General features: G+C 36.1%; 1 pseudogene; it reads right to left on the reverse strand.

Moving 5' to 3' along the window:
• Positions 1-21,269: 21,269 nt before the first annotated feature.
• On the reverse strand, positions 21,270-21,881 carry LOC114046422 (annotated as a pseudogene).
• Positions 21,882-22,273: the final 392 nt, after the last annotated feature.

The raw sequence follows: 22,273 nt of genomic DNA on the forward strand, positions 1-22,273 counted from the left end.
GGAATAATCTCCTTGACCTTGAGTTCTTCTAGTATAGAGTTTTAAACCCAAGGTTATCTCCACTCTCCAATGAGTTATTGGAGAAGGAATGTATTGGGACTAATTGATTAAGCGCATGAAAAATAAGTCACTCTATGAAAACTCAATGCAGAAAAAAAAAAAATTGGACAGAGGGTATCCAGGGAGGTCTTTCAGCATGAAAGATGAATTTCATTCTAAGTCTTAAAAACTAGGCCTGTGACACTTATGTGGATCTATACTCAATATATCTTAGAAACTCTACATTTTAAACTGTTCATATAAACAAAAGTTAATTTGAAGGACATGAAAGGGGGAAGAATAAGAACAAAAAAGAACAGAGGAACAAGGGAAAGGAAAACAAATAAAAAGGTAAGCAAAGAAGAAAAAAGCAACCCAAACTAGAACTCTTAAGGAATTTATTTGGTATGAAACACAAAGAAAATTCTAAATATTTCCAATGTAGTATTTCCTTCTCAGCTACAGTCATAAGAGGTTCAGAGTATTATTATTTTTTTTCTAATTCACAGCTGCAAAGCCCCACAATTCTATTTACCAAAACATATATTCAAAGCTAAAAGGCAAGTAATGAAACGTAATAGATGGTAAATAAAGAATTGAATCAAGTAGTAAACATTCTCTGCACCCATATCAAATGACTGGCACCCTTGGAATTTCTCCCAGGAAACACTCATCAACTCCCTGGTTGATACCTTAATCTCCCCAACAGTTGATGATTCACAATACTGGTGATGGAGAGTGGAGTCCAAAGCTGCTTTACTTAGTTGATTTCTCTTCAGTCCCAGTGTAGCATTCTAGCGAGTGCTGATTTCTCTCAATGTCTAGAGAATGCTGATGTCTTAGGCACTAGAAAATCTCTTAAAACTGAGCTATGGTCTTACAACCATCATCGATGCCATGACTGGACTACAGAGTTTTTGAATGTCATAGTAAAGTCTGTAATGCCTGCATCTTTCCTGCCCACTCACATATCAGCTACTCTACACCGGCTTCTCCCTAAGACTCTCATAGATTTTCTTTATTTACATAAGTCACTTCCTTGAAGTATAAATCTTCCAATTGGAATCTGCATCTGGTGACATCTCCCTAAAGCAGGCTTACATATATCCTTCTGAGTAGTGTAGTCCACTCCAGTGAGCAAAGCTCCCTCAGTCACAATGAACTAGTTTCCTTTAGTTCCAGGCATGATGGGAAAGGAAAACTGTCTATGAACAGGTCCTCTATACCAGAATAAATGGAAGTGGGAAAAAGTTAAGGGTATAGTAAAGAAGCAATCTTGAGAATCGTGGGAATTGCTTCCTATTTGGAAATTCCTTATCCTCAGTCTCCTTGTCTTAGATCATTCAATCCCTGAGACATCGGATTCCTTCCAAGTCATGACTTTGAAAGCAGTCTAATAATCCACTGATGCTTTCAGGTATCTGCTTCTTAAACCTACGTCATTTTGATTTGATTGTGATAACCAGTGCATTAGACTCCTGGGTCTTCTGCTATCAAAAATTTTTGATAGATATCTGGATGATGCTACTAGCTGCTGCTGACTTTATGAATGTTCCCGTTCCCAATTTATTCATCAGTGTAACTTTATAGTTGTTTGAAGTAGAGATAAACCTTTCACACTCATAAAGAGGTGGCTCTCTGGGGATCATTGTAATTAATCAATTAGCAAATGAGCAAACATCCTAAAATTCATCTTGAAGGCCTCACAAAATGCTAGATTGCACTATTAAATAATTAAACCTACATTTGTGTTTACAAGAGATTAAAAAGCAGAAGTAGTAAAATCTTTGAAATAGAAGATCTGGGGCATCTTTTTGTCTTGAAATTGTACCTGATGAACAGAGTGAACCAAGTAGTTTCAATGCGTTTGCTGTGGGAGGGAGGAAAGGGGGTGTGGAAAGGAGCATGTATCATATAAATGAGAATTAGCCATGTTCCAGAATCAATAGATTACCCAGTGATGAGAAAACATTTTGCAGTGCCCTCAGTGGGCATATTAATGCTCTTCTAGAGACCACATAATTGCTCTTCCCCATTATTTGAAGAAAAGATTGCAATGCTTTCTCTGAAAAGGAGCCAAATTAGAATTGTGTCAAACTCAACAGTTTCACATCCCCAGGGAAGCTCTCCCAATAATTTCTCCTTAGGTTTCTCTAAAGTTCCTATAATTCCTTTCAGAATTCAAGGCTGTGTATTCATGCATTTTGAAATGCTTCTATGCATTAGAAAGTCTTCAGCACAGCATTCATTCAAGTGACATTTATTAAACAACCACTGTACGTAGAAAGTTTTTTTCCCATGTGGTGGGGGAGATAACAAAATTCAGATAAGAGATGCTCTCAAACATCATGAGACTTAAAGTCTTGGAAGACAAAATACAAATGGAGATCATTTAAACTAAATTAGATAGTTGCTAAAGAAAGTGCTTTGTTAGATTTAAGGAGCCAGTTATGGCTGATTGGTGGGTCAAAAAATTATCATTCATACTTAAATAGCACTTTAAGGTTTTACCTAAGTTTTTCTTTACATCAGCCCTGTGAAAGAGTCATTATTATCCCTGAAATAAAGATGTGGATTTTATTTCATTTCTGAACTTTCATTTCTATGGCTAAAATTGACCTCAAGAGGCCACTGTTCATGTGATGTGATGTGAGGGATATGGGGAAGGTCTCTCTAACCCAACTTATCTTAAACCTTCTGATGTGTGAAATTCCACCATTAACAAAGAAAATCAATAATACTTCAGTGTGAATTTGATTATCATATAACATCCATTGTAACAAACAGCTGAAATCAAGTTTTGACAAAGGTGATATTGCAAATAGTTCTAAGGTACTTATGGAAGGCCAGTCTAGGTTAAGATCCATGGATGAAGACTTGGGGCATCTTTAGGAAGAGTATGCTGTTTCTCACAAGATGGTTAGTTCTGTCCTGTGAGATCTCATTGCACACAGGTTTGAGGAATTACTTTTTAGTATGTTATCAGTAAATTATGTGATTACATCATAATTATATACATACATATATGTGTGTTTATATATACATATGTGTGTGTACTCACTCCTCCATTTCTAGTTCTTTGCTATTGTGAAGAGTGGTGCTAGGAATATTTTCTAAATATGTGATTTTTTTTTTGTCTTTGACCTCTTTGGGGTACAAGTCCAATAATAGGATTGCTGGACCAGAGGGCACGAACAGTCTCTCAAAATTCTTTCATAATGACAAATTGATATTCAGAAGAGTTGGACCAATTAAGAGATCCACCAACATTCACTCCTCCAATATTGATTAGTTCCATCTTTCAATATGTTTGTCAATTTGGTGAATGTGAAGTGAAACCACAGAGTAGTTTCAATTTATATTTTTCTTACTATTGGTGGCTTGCAAACATCTTTCATAGAGTTCTTAATAATTTGCAATTCTTTGGAAAACAGTTTACTCCTATCCCTTGAACATATACATCAGAGAACTGCAGAGAAATTTGTGGGTAGCACTTTTGAATAAAGATGGTATGTTTTCACAATGGAATACTGCCCATAGAAATTGACCATCAGCAGAAATAATGCCCCTACTTAGAAATTGTTGCAACTTGCCTATCTTTAGTTTCTAGACTTGGCTCTTTTTTTCCTCACTTCATTATCTTTGCCAAGAAAACCCTATGTCCACTGGGTCACGAAGAATTGGATACAACTGAACAACAACAACAAAGTCACTTCAGTCTCTAAAGATATGATCTTATGAACCCACGCTCTCCCAAGACAACCCATTGTTTTTCTGAACAGCTCACATTGTTAGGAGGTTTTGCCTCTTATTGAGCCCAAGTCTACCTCCCTGGAATTTCTGTACTTATTTCTTATGGGTCTAGTCCCTGTGACCAAACAGAACAACTTTGTCATGCTATAGTCCTACATATACTTAAAGATATTCATCATATCCTCCCCAAGTATCATATTCTATAGTCTAAAACCCCCTAATTCTTCCAATAAATCTGCTTTTTAAAAAGTCCCCAAGTCAGACATGCTCATTCCTTCTTTCTTCTATGAACTTCTCTCCTGGATCCCTCCTTCTTCCTCAAATAAGCACTCCCCCACTCTTCTGCCTATTTTATGTGACATCTTTCCTCATTAGAATGTAAGCTCCTTAAGGATAAGAACTGCCTTAATTTTTGCTGCTATCTTTATTATCAGCACTTAGCATAGAGGTGGATATATAATAAGCACTTAAAATCTTTGTGTATTTAGTCTAGCCCCTTCAGATGATTGGTGGTGCTGACTTCATATGGGCATCCTGAGAAATGCCTCCCTTTCCTAATATGTGCTTTTGATGAATTACTTCCTACCTAGTTGTTTTTCGCTTCCAGTCTCAAATAAACACATAACATTGCTTAGTTTACAATGTCAAAGATTAGTACATTAGTCCAAAATAACAAATGGTGGACAAAGAAAAGTTAAGAGTTACATACGCAGAAAGTCACTGAATTTGGTGGCAAAGGATTTGTATCCAAATACAAAACTTTTCTTCTCATTACCTGTGTAACTTTGAACAAGTCACAACCTTTTTGTCCTCATTTATTAAAAGACAAGTTTGAAGTAAAATGATCTCTAAAATTCCTTTGAGCTCCCTATTCCATGATTCTATTCTATTCTCCGCAATGCCCCAATGTAAAATAGCAAAGGCTATAAAGGGCAAGGTAAGAAAAGTCCTTCTTGACTTAATAGCTCTTGGAGGTAAACATGACTCTGAACTCCTTGACAGAGTAATTACATAACTAGAATTTGAGAATGAAAAAAGCTATTTGTATTTCATTTCAATTTTAAAGGGGAAAATAATGGGAATTTTTTTTCATATATATGCTAACAAACCTTCAAGAATTTTCTATTAATCCAAATGTGCACATGGAAGAAGGGCTCCATTCAGGAAAATGTGGCTGATGGAAAATGAAAAGATTAAGTCTTTGATCATCATCTGATGCAAGCCCCTATTAAAGAACCTCCCTAGTAGCTTCTAGATCATATTTATTACCCCATGTGGACCTTCTGCTATCTCTAAAGAAGGAATTTAAAATGACAACTCACATCTTTCCCCTAACACTGGAAATTAGAGAATATTTTTTTGAAATCCCACTAGAAAAGTCCAACACTTTCCTTCCAAAGTTCCATTGTGATTCTCATGAAACTGAATGGGAAAACATGTCAACTGACAAAGCATCTGATACTTTTAACTTTCAGGGTTGGAGGACAAGTTTGGTTCACTTGTTTAAAGACACTTAAAAGAGAAATGAAAGATTTCTTGTAATCACTATCTGTAGAAAAAAGCTAGCACCTAAAAAAATGGTCATTAGAGATTTTCTAGGACTTTGATTTTTATCACCTGAATTATACATTTGGCATGAAAAAAAATGGACTCTTCTCTGTTGTAAAATAATGTGTGTCAGTATTTTATGTCTCTCTCATTTGAGGGGCTTAGAAAAGGAATGAGAAACATAATAGACTGCTTTGGATGAAGTTCAAACTTTTTGGCAGGAGCCTAAGCAACAAGAGCCAGTATTTAATCAAATACTATATGTCATCACCTCTTTTTTTTTGTCTTAAACTAATGGTTTTTAACCTATCTGTGGATTGTCCATCCACCTCTTGAGTAAATTTTTATTGCCCTTAAAGTGATAATATGTTGTTCAGAAAAGAACTTGGTGGTATTCCAAATTCCTGGTATTATATGGTGTTGCTCTTTGCCAAACTGATTTCTGTTTTGTTTCAGTGACTTCCCATTATATTGTTGCTAAAAGCAAACATTGGAATGGCTTGCAGTGAATAAATATTTTATTTACCCACATAACTGATGTTTTTCCAAATTAATAGCTTTGTTATAAAAATTTACCCTTTTTAATAAAAATAATTTTGTTATATTTTTAGCAGTTAATAAGTCAGAGGAAATCACCTGGGATGTTGACTCAATAATCTTTGATTTCAGTAATCCCCATTTCTTATTTTTCTAGTAACTTGTATAATTTATTTTATTTTACATTTTTTTCAAATAACAGGAATTTATTTTCTTTCTTTCCCAGTTCACTCTCCTACCACCTTTGGGGGAAAAAACAAATAAAAAATCTTGTAATAAAATGCATAGTCAAGTCAAATAAATTCCTGCATTAGCCATGCCCAAAAAGATATTGTGTATTCTTCTGTGTTCTGAGTCTATCATCTCTTACTGAGGAGGTGGGTAGCATATTTCATCATTGATCCTTAGAAATCATGATTGTTTATTGAACCAATCAGAGTTCTTTAGTCTTCCAAAATTTTAATCTCTATTAAAAATATTATTTTATATAAGTTGATCTGGTTCTGCTCACTTCATTTTCATAGAAGTGTTCCCTAATTTCTCTGACACTGTTCTTTTTTATCATTTCTCATGAAATGATAGTATTCCATTACATTCCTAAACTATAATATGTTCAGTCATTTCCCAAATGATGGGCACTCCTTTCCCCTTAGTTTCCCATTCCTTTTTCCAACACAAAAAGCCATTATAAATATTTTTGCACACATGGAACATGTTCTTATGTCTTTAATCTCTTTGAGAGTATAGGCCTAGTAGTTTTATCACTAGGTCAAAGCATGTGCATAGTTCAAAGTCTCTTAAAGCATAATTCCAAATTTATTTCCAAAATGAATGGACCAATTCACAACTCCTTAATGTGCTTATTTACCTAAAGTCCTTCCAAGATTTTTCATGTTCCTATTTCACCATCATTACCAATCTGATGGGGGTGAGGTTGAACCTCAGAGTTTCTTTTATTTACATTTCTCAAATTATTAGTGATTTAGAGCATTTGTTTATGTAACTGGTAATTTTTCATTTGATTTGGATTTCTTCTTTGAAAATTGTTCATATCCTTTAACACTATCAGTTGAGGAATGAATACATAGCCCTTTTTTGCAACTTCTGGTCATGCTACTTTAGGTCAGGTACTAAACAATCCTACCTCCCCATTCTCCAAGACAAAGTATTAAAACATTATATCACTCTCACTTCCAAATAATAATAGCCTCTCACAGTTAAGCCTCAAATAATAACTAATAATAGCTTTGAGTTAAGCAGCAATCCATGCCTGATAATAGATGTCTGCATTCCACATCTATAGTCTACTATCTTTTTTAGAGAGATGAAGAAAATAAGGCTTCATTGTAAGTCCTTTGGCATCAGAATTAGTCAATGGATAATTCTGAATTCTGATGCTTTTTAATATTGTTTTCAGAGTAAAACTTTTTTTGTTTAAAATTTTTTAACATACATTTGTCTATGCAAGTGAAAGACAAGGAGGGTTTGGACTTCATTTTAATGCTATATACAATGTTCTAAAATATATAATATGGAAAACAATTATTAATTTCCTCTTTCCACCATCTTTAATCCTCAATATATAAAATAAACTGTCAGCTACACTTCTCTCTTTTGGGTGGAGAGAAACAGAAAAGCTAAAGCAGTGAAATCTCACAGCTGCTTGTCAGGGCTCAAAGCCTTTGGTATAAAATCAACAGTCTTGCCCTAGTAATCCCAAGGATATGAAGTCCATTGTGATTCATCAGATGACCATGTCCCATAGAACCCTACCATGATACTGTTGCCATAGCATTGAAAGGCAAACTTAGCAACTTGCCCATTACCCTCTCAACATACAAATCCCAGTAGCATATCTTTTCTTTTTAATCAAAGAACCCCATCACATATATAAACAACAACAACAAATCAAAAAATAAAAACACTGCACAATCTCAGTTTACCAATATTTGCTCACTGTTTAAATATATCAGAGTGAAGTATTTCAACAAAGCATAGGCAGAATTTTTGTTTCTATACAGGCATTATTCAGTTATGTCTGACTCTTTGTGACGTCATTTGGGATTTTCTTTGCCAAGCCACTAGAGTGGTTTGCCATCTTCTCCAAAATAAAGAATACTTTTGGTTTAGTAATCTTGCCCTGCCTACTGGAGAACTATGAATGACCTAAAATGGAAATGTGTTATTATTACAGATCAATGAAATAGAAAAACACCTGAACATGAACCCACTTTTTAAGTATTATCTGATGGAATCCATGTAACAATCAACAAACAAATACCTCTAGCAAGGGATTAAAAGTAATTTATATGAGTTTTTTTGAAGGTTTCTTATTTTTGTCAAGGTCACCACTATCCTAGTTCCATAGTTTCAGAAGCTCTGTGAAATATTCAACTTCTCCATTTTCCTCAACCCACATGTTCATTTAGATGTCAAATCTTGTCATATCTACTCTTACCTCTTGCATCTAACCCCTTCTTTCTACTCACACAACCACTATTTTAGTTCAGTTTCACATCATCTCTAGGCTTGACTATTATTATGGTCTCCTAATTCATCTCCTACCCCAAATCTCTTCCCTCTCCAATCCATTATCCACATAGTTGTCAAAGCAATTTCCCTTGAGTGGAAATCTTGTCATGTCACTTTCCTATTCAATAAAATACAATGGCTCCTTATTACCTCCAAGCTGTTGTTTAGTGGTTTCAGTCATGTCCAACTTCATAACCTCATTTGGTGTTTTGTTTTTGTTTTTGTTTCTTTTTGGCAAAGATACTGGAGTGGTCTGTTATTTCCTTCTCTAGCTCATTTTATAGATGAGGAAACTGAAAAAACAGGATTAAGTGACTTACCCAAGATCACACAGCTAGTAGGTGTCTAAGGGGAGATTGAAATTCACAAGGTGAGTCTTGTTGACATCAGGCCCAGAACTCTATCCACTGCACCTCCTAGCTGCCTATCTTGCATCCAGGATCAAATGCAAATTCTTCATTTTTTTTTTATTTAAAGCCCTTCGTTACATGTACCCAAATTACCTACCCATACTTATTGAATATTCTTACCCTCTATGCACACTGCAGTTTAGCCAAACACCTTTTTCCTGTTCTTCATACAGAACATTCCTTCTGGCTCCATGTTTTACTGCTGGTTGTCTCCCATGCCTTGAATATACACTTTCCTCCCTGCCTCCATTTCTTAGAATCCCTTGTTTCCTTCAAGGCTAAGCTTAAGAGTTGTTTTCTGTCTGATGCCTTTCTTGCTTGCCCAAGTGCTTAATGCCTTTTCCCTCAATTGACCTTCTATTTACTTTTCATGTATGTTGTATATTTGGATAGAGTTCTGGGCCTGTAGTCAAGAAGAAAGACTTGAATTCAAATGTAGCCTCAGACACTTACTAGATGTGTAACCTGCTAGAGAAGGAAATGGCAAATAAGTACTCCAGTATTTCTGCCAAAAAAAAAAAAACCCAACAGGGTCACAAAGAGTTAGACACAACTGAAACCACTGAACAACAACAATAAATATATGATATATGTTTATTTAGGTATTTACTTATACATGTTGCCTGCAATGACTATACTATATATATATACATATATATATATATATATGCTATGTGTCTTTTATGATAGGAACTGTTTTCATTCTTTTCTTTGTAAACCTCATTCTTATAACAGTATCTGGAACTTAGTATGGACTAAATAAATGTTTGTTGATTGATTGACTGATTTAAATGATTGAACAGAATTTAGAATTGTAAAGAATCCTAGGAATTAGCCCACTTAACTCCTTGATTCTACTCAATAATCAGAGAGGAAAAGTGAGCCATCTAAGACTCCAAGTCTGTGAGCTTTCTACTCCTCTCTCCCTGGCATTAAATACGCACTTCCATGCTGTGAATAGGATGTGTTTTTAACTCTCTTTTTAGTTTTACATTCAGTGATACTAGTGTGTTAGTAAGTATTGCGTACAAGTGGAAATCATGCTCTGAAATATTTCTTAACTATTGACTACACCAGATAAATCAAATCTAGCTTTGTGAAAATCAGAATTATCAAAGCTCAGCACTCTGACCAATTTAAAATAGCTTTCAATCCACCAGGTCATGCATCCAGAGAGATTTTGAAGCTCTGCTCTCCTGAATAAATTATTTTGCCCCAAAGTGGCTTAAATTATTGCTTCTAAAAAATTAACAGATATACAAAAATATCTACCACTGCACCCATAACAGATGAAGAAAAAGAGGAGTGAATGTAATCCTCATTTTTTCAGTTCCATTTATTAAACAGATTTGTATATCAGCAAAAACTTTCTTAAATACTTTAACCCCCACAAAACAACACCAGCTATTTTGAAAGTGGTTTCTAATCTAAATGTGTTTATGATTTCACAAATTACACATTTCTCACATTTGTTTATTTTTAAAATAAGTCTTTTCTATCAATAATAGATATGATATAACTGAGGATAGTTAAATTCCACCTTACTCTTCATTGTTAGGCAAAGGTGGAAGTGGTAATACTTCCCATGCCTAGTAATAAAGTACTATTTAATTATTCAATACTAATGCTAGATCATTAGTATGTTATATGGTCTGTATACTGATAGGGTCAAAAATGGGGTGGAGGGACTCGGATCTCTATTACTATGTACAGAACAATCTCATCTCTATGTTCAACACTGCTTTTAAAAGAAAAGTAAGCTCTGTCACTTTCTGCAGATGCTGCCATCCTCAAAAAAATCCTCAAAAATATAATGTGTTTTTATGTGTATGATGAAACATTTCTTGTCCCTACCCTCTAAGAGCTTATTTATTTCTCTAGAAATCAAGATATTATATGCATGAGAGATGGACAGAGAAAAAGAGAAGAGTATGAAAAGACAGGAAGAAGTAAAACAAAAAGATAAAGGAAGACAGTAAAGGGCAAAAAGATTGTAATTCTCTTTTTAGTAATATTGAATGTTGTCAAGCAGACACAAACTAATCTATTGGTGGGTTATTTGCACTACATCACAGAAGAAAGAGAAGGATAAGTATGTGTAATCAGCAACAATAGTTAGTTAATACTCTACTGTTCTTTGTACATTACCCTGGAAAGTCTCTGAATAGTCAGTGCATTAATAAATCACATCACACACAATAAATGACAAAACCCCCATGTTTTCAAAAGTATTAGGAAAAGTTTATGAGCAGGGAAACATCACACATGTACACAGTAGGCAAGGTCCTTAAAAGACAAGCTTTATGTGCCAAGAATTGTTAGCAGCAAGACTGCTTTTAGTGGGTTTTACTTTCAGTGACTACAAAGAAACAGCCTTACACAAATGATGCCACTGAATTGCCTCTCTCCACACTTGTCACCTACATAATTGTGTTTCTGGTACAGAAAAGTAGCTGGGAATTTCTAATTTCAATTCCTGGTTTTATTTAATTATTTGGTTATTCATTTATTTTTGCTTACATGTTTCTGAAAATTCCCCTCATGCAAATTTTGGGCTCATTCCTAAAGTTGTTATTTTTTAGTCTAGGATTTGCATTAAATCCCCAGAAACATTTTGAGGAATAGGAAAATATATCCTTAGCTCTGTCAGTTCAGCTAAAAGATCTTTGCATACTAAAACTCAACTATAGCCAAATGTTGATATAGGCAATTTCTCATGGTGCTTATTTCCTAGGAAGGCATACAAAAGTAAGGATATATTAGCACTTGGAAACAATATAAATATTAATAAACCCAGAAGTATTGATGAGACTTTTAATTGTGATTTTGCTATATCTTATATGCATATATTTAATATGAATCAAAGAATACAGAACTATGAGCAACCTTAAAGAAAAATTAGTTTCAGAGGGGCAAAGTGATTTACCCTAAATTCCTCAGATCCCCTGACTGTAGATCAATGCTGTCTCAGTTTGCCATAGTGCCAGTCTTACTACTATGCTACTAAGCTCACACCAGCCTGTACAGAGTTATAGGGTTATAAACTAGAAAGAAATCTTACCTTGGAGTTTTATGAGAAAAGTGCTTGTATGTGTGCAATAATCATAATTATTCAGTCCAATCTTTTCATTTTACATGTGAGGAAACATGCCCAGAGGAGTGAAATTAGTTGCCTACGGTCATTCTATTAGTTATGAAAACCTTGACTGCTACTCATTCCTAAGAATGCCCCATGGGATTCTAGGAAACAAAAGTCTATATTGCTCTGAGGTTTCTTTCCCCTCAGCTAATTTCTAAATTTAGCTCTTTTTCTCCCATCTATGCTACTTGACTGATTGATCTATGATTCTCACATCACACTTTTATATATCAAGGAACTCTGATTTCACAGGTGTAGAAAATCTCTTTACCAAAGTAGATCATAATCCAACCAGCCTATAACTTAGTAGACATAGGTAGCCTTTAAGAGTAGCCTGAGACTCAAGAGAAGTTAAGCGATTTGTACATGGTCTCATAGATAGTGTCAATGGTAGGATTAGCACCCAGGTTTTTCAGATTCCAAGTTCAACAATCTATGCAATACACCTTGCCATGTCTTTCCAGAATGAGAAATGCTGACTCTGAAAAGTTAGAATATAATAGAGATGAATGTAAATTCTCACATTTGGATTCAAAACATTAACATCACAAATACAAAATAGAGGAAGCATGGTTAGACTGAAGTTTCCTGCAGAAGATTCCAGGTTTTCATGGCCCACAGTATAAATATGAGCCAACAGCGTGACAGAGCGGACGCAAAGGCTAATGCGATATTGAATTGGATGATGAGACACGTAATTTCCAGGAATAAGATGGTGGAACTTCTGCTCATTTCTGGCCTGGTCAGACATCTGTGCTTGGTTTGGGCATAGTTCAGGCTTGGCAGTGATTAATAAGCAATGATCTCTGTAACATATGGGTTGAGTACAGGAATTAGAAATGTTTAGCCTGGAGAAGAGAAGATTCAAGAGGGTAAATGATCTCTACCTTCAACTACTTGAATTGATGTCACATGGGAAAGGGATTAGACCCATCCTTTTTAGTGCCTGAGGGCAGAACATGGAACAATGTGCAGAAGGTGATAAGATTCAATTTAGCCTTAATGTCAGGAAAAAATAACAAAAAACTTCCTAATAATTAGAACTGTAGAATAGGTTGGCTCAGTGGACAATAACTTTTTCCTCTCATAGATAGGTGAATAGACAGGAGGGAGAGAGAGAGAGAGAGAGAGAGAGAGAGAGAGAGAGAGAGAGAGAGCTCTAAATATATCTAATAAGTGTATACTAAGTATCAGGCACTGTGCTAAGCCTTGAGGTTGCAAATACAATAAGCAAGATAGTCCCTGACTTTAAAGAGCTTACATTCTAATAGGAGAAGACCTCACAGAAAGGGCAACTGGCAAGAGACAGAAGGCATCTTTTGGAGCTAGTGGCTGGGAAGCAAGGTAGAAGCCTGGTTTTTGTTAGTCTAAGGTTAAAGGGAACTATCAAAGCCAAAGGTGGTTCCAGGGGAGAAGTCCAAGGTTGCAGTGGGGCAAGATGAAAATGATGGCAAGAGTTGGTATCAATATGATATGGAGCAGGTAACAGGGAAGAGATCTTCACGAAAAAGTTGTCTGACTGCTTACCATACTAGGGTGTGTTGCACAGACCCTAATATGAGTTGGAACAAGGGAGACTAAAGTCCCTTCCAACTCTGAAATTATGGGCTTCAGTGACATATAGAATGACTATATAAAGAAAAACAGCATGGTATAGTATAAGGAATGATGGGCAGAGTCACATAATAAGATCATAGATTTAGAGCTGAGTGAGATCTTTGATATAAACTAGCCTAGAATTCCTTAATCTGGGGTCTACAGAAGGGGTCCCTGGATAGATTTTAGGGGTTCTATGAAGTTGGGTGGGGGAAGAATAAATCTTTATTCTTACTAACCTCTAGTTGAAATTTAGCATTTCTTTCAAATATTTTAAAAATGAAGTATTTTTTTTCCCTAAAAAGGCACCCATAGGCTTCACCAGATTGCCAAGATGTTAGGACAAAAAAAAGTTAAGAACACTTTTTGTAGCACAATTTCTTATTTTATAGGTGAAAATACTGAGAGTCATTGAAGAAAAGTAAATTAGCATAACAGGTTACAAGTAGAGAGTAATAGGTTCAAATTTTACCTCTGACTCTATTTGTATAAAGATAGGTGGATCACTCAAACCTTCTGAACTTCCATTTCCTCATTTGTTGAATTGAGAGAATAATACATATAATATAATTTTTATTTCACAGACTTGGTGTCAGAATCTAATGAGGTAATCTATTCCAGCACTGAAAGTTCTTTATATACATACAAGCATAGATAAAGTTATTATACTTCATGCAAAAAGCAGCACAGTCGCTATTTAAGAGATGTTTGATTTTGAAAAGGAAATCATGGAAAAGGATCACAAAAGGATCAACAGTCATTATAAAAACTTTCTTAATTTTCTGGAGGCTTCAGGGCAAGTGGTGCCATTGACCCACAACCCTAGGAACTATTATATGTCATGAGGCAGCAAAGGACAAAGCTGTTGATTAGACAGCTAGTCCCATATACCCAGGACAGAGAAGGGAGGCCAGAGACAATGAAGAGATAAAGAAAACAGTCTGAACCCTTGATCCTGGCACCTGTTGGCCACTTTGGCCTTTTCTGAGACCAACACTTCACTGAGCAATTGAGGCAGATTGACCAGAAAATGGAAGTCTAGTAGTGTTCATTCCAGCTGCCCCAACCAATGGAGGAGGAAAATTCTCTATAAAAAGACAATTTATGTTCCATAATCAAGCATGTATATCACAGAAAATAAAGATCTTCATTTAATCTCTCCTTGTACTCCACAATGTAAGAATGAGCAAATTATCTCATTCCATTATGGATGATTAAGAGAAGATGAGAAACAGTATGGCATAGGGTAGAGAGAGCCTCTGTATGATTAGGAAGAACTGAATTCCATAATTGCCTTTAACACATATTAGTGGTATGACCCTTGGCAGGTCACTTAATCTCCTGGTAGCCCTAGACAACTAAGATCACAAATTGTGGAATAATTTCCTATTTGCACTAATATAAGGGAGTTTCTTTATAATGAATTCTCCATACTAATAAAATCACAGATCTGGTCCAAAAGAGAGATCCAAATGATCAGGCAAGGGATAAGAGTGGGTGGGGCCAAGGGAAGCCACAGAGACAGAGAGCAAGAGAATGTGAGATGGAGACACAGAGAGATAGGCAGACAGAGGCAGAGAAAAACAGAGATAAAGAGGAATAGGGAATGGGAGGGGGAGAGAGGGGGAGAGAGAGAGAGAGAAAGAGAGAGAAATAGAGAGAGAGAGAGAGAGAGAGAGAACATTAACTTTTGAGGTTTTTTCCCTAGGACAATTATGCCCTTCCACACAACATCTATTGATGCCTCTGCTAGAAACAGATTACCATAAATCTGACCCAGTATGTAATTTCTCATTCAATGGGAAAATTACTGATCTCGGAGATGGACCTAGGTTTGTGCCATGACTCCTGCCTTACTAATTTATGACCCTGATTAACCTCTCTGAGCTTCAGTTTACTGATCTACAAAATAGGGATCAATACATGCAATATCTCCCTGCAAGGTTATTGAGAGTAACCCCTTAAGTAAATCACAAGGGACAATCTAAACATAAGCCATTATTACTTATATTTTACTCATTTTATGTCCTTATTGTTATTGTCATGTGTTACTTTATGTCATTAATTTATTAATCCTAATTCATCTAAATCTTGTTTTTTATGAATATTATCAAAGTTATCACTGAAAAAAAAAAACAAAAACAAAAACAGCTGCCACCTCTAGTTTTTTTCCTCTTTGATGTCTCTGCAATCAGTTGAACTTTTCTCTTAACCTTTCCCAGCCCTTTTGCCCAGGGCATGCACCAGTACTGCACTTAATTAGTTGGAACAGGGTAGAAGGAAACTAGAGCAGTTGGTCCCCTTTGCTCTTTGTTCTTCCTTTTCAGATTAAGGGGAATATTACAATACACAAGTGTAAACATCAGGGATAAGGGGAATATGAAGTATTCTGCACTTAGCACAGTGCATGGAGCGTAGTAGGCACTTAATAATGTTGATTGACTGATTAGCTCTCCCTAAACTCTGAAAGACACAAGTCTTCCAGTTAAAATTTGGATACATGGGGCAGCAAGGTGGCTCTAGTGGATAGAGCACTGGCCCTGAAGTCAGGAGGACCTGAGTTCAAATTTGACCTCAGATACAAACACTCACTAGCTACGTGACTCTGGGCAAGTCACTTAACCCCAATTGCCTCACCAAAAAAAATAAAATCTGGACATATAGTAGGATTCAACTTGCTGATAATTTATTATTAAACTCTACAAATTTATTTCCAGGCTCTAATTTCTCATTTGTATACCAGGAAAACAATACAAAAGCTTTTTCCTATGAAGTAATTGCCTATCCCTAGTGAAGTTAGTTCATAACCTAGTGTTAAAGAATAGAACTTCATTGAAGGCAGAGACTTTCATTCTTGCCTATAAATACCCAGCCCCAGTACAATTTCTAACATGATAGAAATAGTTTAATAAATTTTTTTTGATTTATTGACTGATGACACATTTCTCTACCTTATCTAAAGGATTATATAGACTCCAAATAGTCTAGACCTGTTCTCTCAGAGTTCAAGACCACTAGTAAGAGTTTCAAAGTGGATCAAACCATCATCATTCCATTCCATTCCCTTCCCCAAGCCCAACTGAAGGAACAGGGAATGTTTGGCTTGAAGAAGACAATACTTAGAAGAAGACATGAACGAAAAGTCTATTACATTTTTTCCTCCTGAAACTAGGAGAAATAGAAGCAATGAGTGGAAATTGCACAGCGGTAAATATAAGGAATATTGATATTCTTAGATTATAAGTTATATATCTATATATATATCTATATAATATGTTTATATATGTGTGTATTCACATATGTATATATGTACTTGTGATATGAAATATCCTTTCTTCTATCTATACTTTTCCCTTAGGATTTATATAACATAATTACATACAGAAATTCAGGCATGATAGCCCAAAGGCAGCTTTCATCTATAGTAGAAAGAGTACTAAAACTGATAGTGAGGAAGGACATTCTAAGCAGAAAAAATAATCTGAATAGAGCTATATCTAAGAAGGGAGTAAGTAGGCCTTTGTCAGAACACGTCAAAATTTAGAGAATGTTAACATCCTCTTCCAGTTCTTTGACAGTGTAAAAAAAAATGAGTTTAGCATCTAGTGTAGCTTCACAGGAGACACAAATTAGGTGACCTCCTGGTCACTCCTATTAGCCTCTCTAGTAAACATTTGAGGGTTTCTTTTGTGCTCCTTATCCCAGGCACAAAAACTGCTCCTTACAGTTCTGAGTAGGAACATAGGAATTGAGGTAGAAAGAAATAAGAAGTATTCACTCAATGGTAGGAAAACCATTTTGACTGCAGCAGAGTGCATATAGGGAGACAGTGGGAAATAAAATTTTGAAAGATAGGTGAGGGAAAATTATGGGAGGTCTAAAATGCCAGTCAAGTTATTTGGACTTTATTATATAGACAATGGAGAATTAATGAAGTATTTTGAGCTGGCAGGCAACAAACATTTCAGTGTTTATCATGTGCCAAGCACTGTGCTAAGTGCTAGCAATACAAATATAAACAAAAGGAAACATAGCCCCTACCTTCAAAGAGCTTGCATCCAAATTGTACAACAGAACATATAAAAGGGTGCTGAAGTTGGGTGGGGTGGATCATGGAGAAGAGAAGGTGTCCCTGAAGGAGCATAGCAGCAAAGTATGGAGAACACAGCCAGAAGGGCAATGAAGCATGGGTGGCCTAAGTAAATACCCAAAATGGAGGTCCTGGAAGTTACTTATTACTGGGAGAGAGAAACTGGCATAGTAGAGGTATTTTTCAGGGTGAGAAGGCCCCAGGTAACGATGGACATTCAGGATAGTCAGAAACATAGCCAAGATGGGGTCAAAAGGGCGTTGTGGTATACTGGAAAGAGCACTTGTGACCAGTGGAGGTGGATGACCTAGTTCAGATCTCACTTTTGATGTTTACAATCCATGTGACCTTGGAAGATTGACTTAGATTCTCCCAGCCTCAGTTTCCTTTTCTGTAAAATGAAGGGGTTGGACTCATTTGAGGTTCTTTCCAGCTCTAAATCTATGATACTATCATCATACATTTCAGGAAGATGAATCTGATGGCAAGATTTAAAATAGATTGGAGCAAGGAGAGTAGTTAAGAGATTCTTACAATTACTCAGGTATGTAGAATTTACAATGCTGACAATTCATGGAATTCACTGTGACAAGGGAACTGAGGTCATCCTAGTAGAAAGCACAAGGAAAAATATCTATAATTACGCATGAAAGTAGAAGGATAGGGACCACAGGTTCTTATTCTGGAGGGCATAAGCTCGGTGCCAGATGGAATCAAAAGAAATCTCCCCCACAAGACAAGGTGGAGATTAATTAACAGCATCATGAAGGATTCACACCTTTACTGGAAGTACCAGGGTACTGTCCAAGGTTGAAGAGGAGTCATCCCCAATACCGTCCATTGATTTGCTGGAATTAAGATTTCCCAACATTCTTGAATCTAATACAGTTGATATCCTTGGCTTCCAAATTTAATTTAAGTTGCTATTTTTAAAAAGGCATTATCAAATACTTCAATATCCACTTTTTTATTACTCTTATAGCAGCTCACATTAATCCAATCAACTATCATTTACAAAGTACCTACACCAGGCGGAGCATCATGTTACACACTGGGAATGAAATAAAGGTAAAAAAGAATGTTTGGGGTTTGGGGTTTTGTTTCTGGTTTTTGAGTTTTTTTGTTTTTTTTGTCTGTTCATTCCTCATCCCATCCTTTCCTCCTGGCCCATATACTTTACTGCTAGAATTAGGTGTTAATTTATTCAGGCATGAATTATGGTACATTACTTTTCAATTTTATGTTACAGTTCTGAGGTACCAAAGACTGACAATTAGGGGCACAATAATTTTAGTAAATATTGGCAACTTCTGACTCTAGGTAGAAGAAACATTAAATGATGAAATACATTTTAGGTCACTATGTAATATATATGTGTGTATAACATACATGTGTGTATATAGAGTTATACATATATATGAAAATATATGCATCTGTGTGTGTGTGTGTGTGTGTATACTTTAAGCCATATAGGTAGTCAGAAACAGAGGTAGGATATGATCCTATATCTTCTAATTGTAAAAACACAGATTATTCCACCATCTCAAATTTTCAAACACATAGTTCCTGAAGTAGCCCAGCCTTCTCAAATAAGTTTTTAGCTCTGAAAATGGGAAATAAAAAAGTAAAGACATTTACACAGATTTTAATTTCTTAAAGTCAACTTAACCAATATAAAGCAGTTGACATAACGAGAAGGCAAAACAACAACAACCAGAAACCTCCTCTGAGTCAACAATAATCTTTCCAGACAGAGAGTTAGAGTAGTCAAGGGCCTTAGTGGTTTATAGCATACACATAAATTTCTTAGATTACAAAATTATAAACAGAAAAAAAGGAATAGAAAGGAGAGCTAGTCTTTAAGAAGTTTAACATGAGACCTGACAAAACTATATCATTCTTAGAGGATTTATTTATTTTTAATAGGAGAATGCAATAAATGGAAATAAAATGGAAAGATTTGTTAGCATTTCTAAAGCAAATTACATTATTTGTGCTAATGAAATCATTCCATTTGACCTATAAGACCTCAGTACCCAGTATGCAGTATGAGAAAGTTAAAAGGGGACTTAAGGAGATAAATTTTGAAGAAATGGTTGGACCAATCAAAAGACATATAAGAAATCTATGACATAAGTGATAAAATTTTAAATGCTCTGAAGCAACAGTTTTCAAAACATCTCAGACGGGAAGATGCCTTAAGAATGAGCAAAAATATTCATAGTATCATTACCCAAAAAGATGACAAGAAAGACATTAGTAACTATGAACCCATGTGCCTACTTTCTCATCTCTTTTAAATATTTATGGAGATGATCTATCCTTGATGAAAATTTGATAAGGGAACAGGCATGCTTTCACAAACAAGTTTCAATAGCGAATCAAACCTTCATAGTTTCACAGTTCTCACAAAAGCTTGAAGAATATGATATCCTGTTGTATTTATTATTTGTTAGTTATAAAAAAATTTGACTTAATAAAGCAATTCTTATTTCCAACATGGGGTTTCCCTGCATATGTTGAAGTCAAGTGTCACTTTTTTTTTAAGGCAATTGGGGTTAAGTGACTTGCCAGGGTCACACAGCTAGTAAAAGTCAAGTGTTTGGTCTGAGGCCACATTTGAACTCAGGTCTTCCTGACTTCAGGGCCGGTTCTCTATCGACTGCGCCACCTAGCTGCCACCTAGCTGCCCTCCATGTATCACTGTTAGCAGAGATTTAGAAAGAGAAAGAGAAAGGACTTCTTTTTTTGTTTTTTTTTTTTATTTTTTTTTGTTTGTTTTTACAAATGGGGAAACCAAAGACCAAAGAAGTTTGCTGATTTGCCCAGGTTCACACAAGTTCTCAGTGACAGAACTGGGTTTCTTACCCAGGTCTTGTGACTCCAAATCCAGCACTCTTTCTACTGTTGTGATATGTGCAGCCTCTGATTATCAATATCAAATAAGGTATAGAACAAAGAGGTCTATGTTCACCAACTGTATTTGACATAATAGTGGAATATTCCCCACATAGAATCCAAATATAAGAGGAATTCCCAATATGTGATATAAGACTACAATCCAGAAAAGATTCCTGTTTACACATAATGTCATAATGATTTCATCAAGACCCCAAATATTGGGATTAGCTCAGTCTAACATTCCACATGGACAAAAAAATCAAACTATTACAAAATGTTTATTTTCTATGTTTTGCATGATTTCACATGTATAATGTTTATCATATTGCTTGACTTCTCAATGGATAGGGAAAGTGTTAAGTGGAGAGAAAGAATTTGGAACTCAATTTTTTTTTAAAGAATAAATAAATAAATAATTGAGTGAAAGAATGAATGAATAAAAATGCTCATTTCCCAGATTGTGGCATGCAGCTGAATGGATAGTCTATTGAATTAGTCTATTAGTGGTTGTATGTATCTTGGTGAGGTGTTGCTGATGGAAAGTCAAGTACCATTTTTCAGCACTCAAGCACTTTCTTTTCTTTTTTTTTTATTAGTAGAATCTTTTATTCATATTCCAATATAAGTTTCCAGAAAAAAGTTTTCGAAACAAAAACTTCCCAACTACACACAGGAAAGAGGTTCAAAAGGAAAGGGGGGCAGGCGCCTGTTCATCCAACCTGCCCTACCCCCAGGTGTAGTTTTGGCAGCAACAAGTGGGTGGGGGGAATTCCCCCCCCCAAAAAAAAACAGCGGTGAGGGAAATGGTCCAAGTTCCTTGGGGAAGAAGGGGGTGCAGGTAGGGTTGGTATTGAGAGCGTCGAAGACGGAAAGCCATTTCATGACACTTCTTGTTGATCATTCCCCATGGATACCTTCCTTCTCCATCAGGGGACTAGAGTCTTGGCAGTCGGGGTAACAGTGAGGTTGAAGGTGGGAGCACCCCCAGTGCTCTTTGTACGAAGGTCCATGATGTACTGTCCATCTAGCAGCAGCGAATCGCTGATCACTGAACATTTCTGGCCCCCAAATATCAGCCCATGTACGAAGAAAGTTGAACGGTCTTTGCCAACCAATACAGCTACTTCAGCTGGCGTGATATTAGCGAAGGTTTTTCAGCGGCCCAGACCAAGAGTGAGTCCTTATAGAGGGCTGTGGCCTCATCCTGACAGGTCCCGTCCCCCAGGAGGATGTCGATGTAGGCGTTCTGCGCTGGCGGTCTGGCTCTACTGCTACTGCGGGCAGGGGGTGGCAGAGAGCTTGGAACACGCGCTGCGGTGCGGACTCGCTCCTCCATTCTCTCTCAAGCACTTTCTTTCAGCAACCTTAGAGGACCAGGGTTCAAATATTGTCTTTGATGCTAACCGCCTATGGCAACTTGTACAAATCAGTCCCCCTCCCTGGGTTTTAGTTTCCTCATCTGTAAAATGAAGAGACTATGTGGTCGCAATCGTTCCTTCCCAATATAATCAATGTTGCTATGATCTTGTGAGTGACACAACATAATAGGATTTAGAGTACAGCAGTTTGGCAGAAGAGAATATGGCAGAAGGAAACAATGCATCACTTTCGATTATTCCAAGTTTCTCTCTCTCTCTCTCAAGGCCCTTACCCTGAACAATGCATGCCAGTGAGCTCCTCTTGAAGCTACATGGCTACAAACATTGATACCTCTTGATGCTGTAAAAA

The sequence above is a fragment of the Vombatus ursinus genome, unplaced genomic scaffold (assembly GCF_900497805.2).
Source record: "Vombatus ursinus unplaced genomic scaffold, bare-nosed wombat genome assembly UNPS02001419.1, whole genome shotgun sequence".
Lineage (NCBI taxonomy): Eukaryota > Metazoa > Chordata > Mammalia > Diprotodontia > Vombatidae > Vombatus > Vombatus ursinus.